The sequence below is a fragment of the Gigantopelta aegis genome, chromosome 11 (genome assembly GCF_016097555.1).
Source record: "Gigantopelta aegis isolate Gae_Host chromosome 11, Gae_host_genome, whole genome shotgun sequence".
NCBI classification, from domain to species: domain Eukaryota; kingdom Metazoa; phylum Mollusca; class Gastropoda; order Neomphalida; family Peltospiridae; genus Gigantopelta; species Gigantopelta aegis.
Genome location: NC_054709.1, coordinates 3,076,739 through 3,080,599, shown reverse-complemented (window position 1 = coordinate 3,080,599; position 3,861 = coordinate 3,076,739).

Genomic DNA, 3,861 nt, shown 5'->3' with positions numbered 1-3,861 from the left:
TTATAAACCGAAACGTCTGCTCTGTTTTAATTACAAAAAAATTCAAATCATGTTTAATGATTTAATCACAAAACTATAAAACTGGAACTAACTCGGAACTATAAACCTAAAAGTCGGAACTTAGTACCAGTAGGTACAACTTTTTTGGGCACATGACAACAAAATATTGATAAACAATAGGACTGCCTAGATCAATGAGAAAATTTGTAGTGTTATTCATCCAATGCCTCCCAAGGTACACCAAGGGCCTCAAAAATATTTCTGTAGATCAGCGGTGCAAATACAGGCTCTGCTTCCTCAGTTAAGACTGCGTCGCCATTGAGGTGTTCAGGATCATCATGAATGGCCTCATAGGCATCCGGCCCTTCATCCATTGTTTCAACCGTACACCCTCCTCCAGTGGAATGACGCAAAGGGTTAGTATGGCGAACAAAACAGGCGCCGACGATCTAGAACGTCAGTAAATAATCAAATTAACTATATATATATATTTTAATTTTACCCTAATAACACACACACACACACACACACACACCCGCCGTACGCAAGCGTACGCAAAATGGCTCTTAAATTTTCAACCCCCCAAAAATGCGTACGTACTAAAAGTATGCCCCCTAATTCATTTATCTTGTAATTTGTACTTGAATTGGTCAGTGGTGTTTTTTTAAAAGTGTTGTTCATTAAATTAATTATCTGTTATTTATTGCAACTAACATGTTGTTCATATTGGTTTTATGAGATTGTGTATACTTTTCAGGGATTAGTGACTAGAGACAGTTTACACAGACTGTTCATAATGGATGGACCAAGACTAGGTCCAAAACACACCAGGTCTGGGTCTGGCTCTGGATCCTGGTGTGGGTCTGGGTTTGGATCCTGTTCTGGGTCTGGATCCTGTTCTGGTTCTGGCTCTGGATCCTGGTCTGGGTATGGCTCTGGATCCTGGATCCTGGTCTGGGTATGGGTATGGGTCTGGATCCTGGTTTGGGTCTGGGTCTGGATCCTTGTCTGGGTCTGGGTCTGGCTCGGGTCTGGGTCTGGATCTGAATCCTGGTCTGGGTCTGGCGAGTATGGCAAAGACTCCATGTGTGGTGTATTTTCGCATCTGTATCTGTTAATCGACTACATTTATATCTTTGGATTTATTTTCTTCTGTAAACATCAGCAACAATTACGATAATTCCACGTTGCTTAATATATCTTCTTTCCTGTTGTTTATTAAGAAGGAAAAAAAATGGATCTCGAACATTGTGCAGCTGCCAGTCTGGCAGTGTTAAAATATAGCGCATGTTCTATGTCGTCTGTTGCCAGATCTGTAGTTCACGCCAGCACAGACGTGGTGTGTTTTGTCACATTTGATTCAATGTGTTTTATTTTTGACTGGTACCATATTCACCAGCCCCAGCCCCAGCCCCAGCCCCAGCCCCAGCCCCAGAGCCAGCCCCAGCCCCAGCCCCAGCCCCAGCCCCATAGCCAGTGTGTTTTTGGGCCTAAGTCGTATATATATATATATCAGTATTTTATTCAGTCAATGCATTAAGACTTTCAATAACCTCAGTTTTAAGTAATTATTGATAACCTTGAAATTGTACTTCATAACATTTTTTCTTTGGGTTTTACTTTTCGTTTTTCTTTTATGGTCTGTTTCAGAAATAAAAAGGTTTTTTTATAGCAAAGATGGACAAAGATTATTTCAAAATAATATCTCTAAAAATGAAGACCCCCCAAATATCACTGCCAGTTTGAAAGCACAATTCTGTTATCCAGAATTCTCAAATGTTCAGTAAAATACTATGTTTGACTACAGTCACTTGCATCCTTGTATTGTTTTCATTCACAATAAAGGTAACACTAACATATCCAAATGATATATTTGATGAATAGTACTTTTCTTCTTTTTTTCATCTTTTAAAACTTAAATTTAATATTTTGTCTAAAATTAAAAAATAAACACATATCAACCTGTAAATGGTGTTGCCTACTCTCGTAACTATTTTGACACGGGTTAATGTAAGAAAACAGGGTTTTTTTGTTTCCATGTAGCAAAGCATTTTAATAATATAGCTAGTTTTGAATTTGAATCATGTCAGTAGTCAAAAGATGTTACTTTACATCTTCTTACAATAACAGTAAATTGGTACACGATGTTTCCGTTTTTAGACCACTGGGAAATTCCTTTGCAAAATTGCTATTTAAAATTGTTTGTTTGAGAATTCCTAAAGCATCTAACTGTATTTGAAGAAAACATTATAATTTTTTTTAATTTTATTTTACTCTTTATGAAATACGAATTTGAATTGAAATTATGGTGAGATCTGTTATATTTATTGTGTACAAATCCAAAACAAGGGTGCGAAAAGTGACTGTCGTCGACCTTAGCATCATAGTCTTTTGTTGTTTTGTGCAGGGTCCAAATTGTCTCTAAATAAGTGAAATCCACTTGTGACTCATATTAATATAAGTATAAGTAGTAGTATACCAGGCAAGGGAAGGGTAGTTATGTCATGTCTGTATTTACAGAAAGTTCAGGTACGCCTATCCTGGGCATGGGTTTTGTAGTAGTATACCAGGCAAGGGAAGGGTAGTTATGTCATGCCTATATTTACTGAAAGTTCAGGCACACCCATCCTGGGCATGGGTTTTGTTTGCACCAGATATCCTGTTCGGGACAAAAGTAATTTCTAATTAATTTATTTATCCATAGTGAACAACAAAACAAATACAAATATTAAATATATACATATACATATACATATACATATACATATACATATACATATACATATACATATTAATAATTCAAATGACTCAAAATAAGGTTAAATTTTTTACACTGAATATTTATAATTTTAATTGATACAAAAACTATAAGGATTTAAACTGAATAGTTTTAAATAAATTAAAGAAAACTGAAGTAAATTACTGTGTGTGTTTCTTTCATTGTCCAGTGTATCTAAGTCTCTTCCTAGAGACATAATTAAATTTGTGTTTATTGACTGTGGTTAGTGCTTCTTCATTGTTCTTAGCTTTTACTTTTATTTTATGCTTGTCTGTTGACTCTGGTCATATCTTGATAATATGTTTACCTTATTGTATCATTTTGTTTGCTTTCAATAAGAATCTGTGATTTCGACATAAAATTAAAATTGATTATTGCTTCATTTAATTAAATAACCACCATATTGTTTTTACCATAATTAGCTCAGCTCATAATTGTAAGTACTGATATTTCTTTCTTGTATTTGTTTGACTTAAGACATTGTTATATGCATGTATGTTGAAATTAATATATGTGCCAGCTTCCATGATATAAAAGTTGTATTATTCTTACAAATAGGTGTATATTGCTTATATTACACTTAAGATTATGCTGAATTGGGTTCATGGTTAAAATTGTATGGAATCTAAGGGCTTCTTTATACAGATCATATTGTGATCAGGATTTACTGGTAGTCAATTTTAATGAAATTATGCTAAGTTCAGACTACCAACTGCCAGCAGAAAGTTGGCCAACTTTCTGCTGTCAAGACTTCTACAACTGTCCAGTTGCTAGTCTGAGTTCTTTTACAACTCGATTCTTGTAGTATAACCTATGTCGGGAGTTGGGGAAATTACAATGCAACCGTCAAGTTGGTCAACTTTCTGCTGGCAGTTGGTAGTTAGAGCCTAGCATTATTACATGTTTTCCATTACTCTTGAATTTAACTGGTTTTTGCTGTATCTTTTTTTTATACTTTCAAAATTTAATTTAATTTTTTTTTAAATTAAGAAGTCTCTATGTTTTGCCCAGATGTACATGTAGGGTAGATAAATTCATTGGTGAATTTTAACCTTGTATTTTTTTTTTTTTGGTCAGGGCTT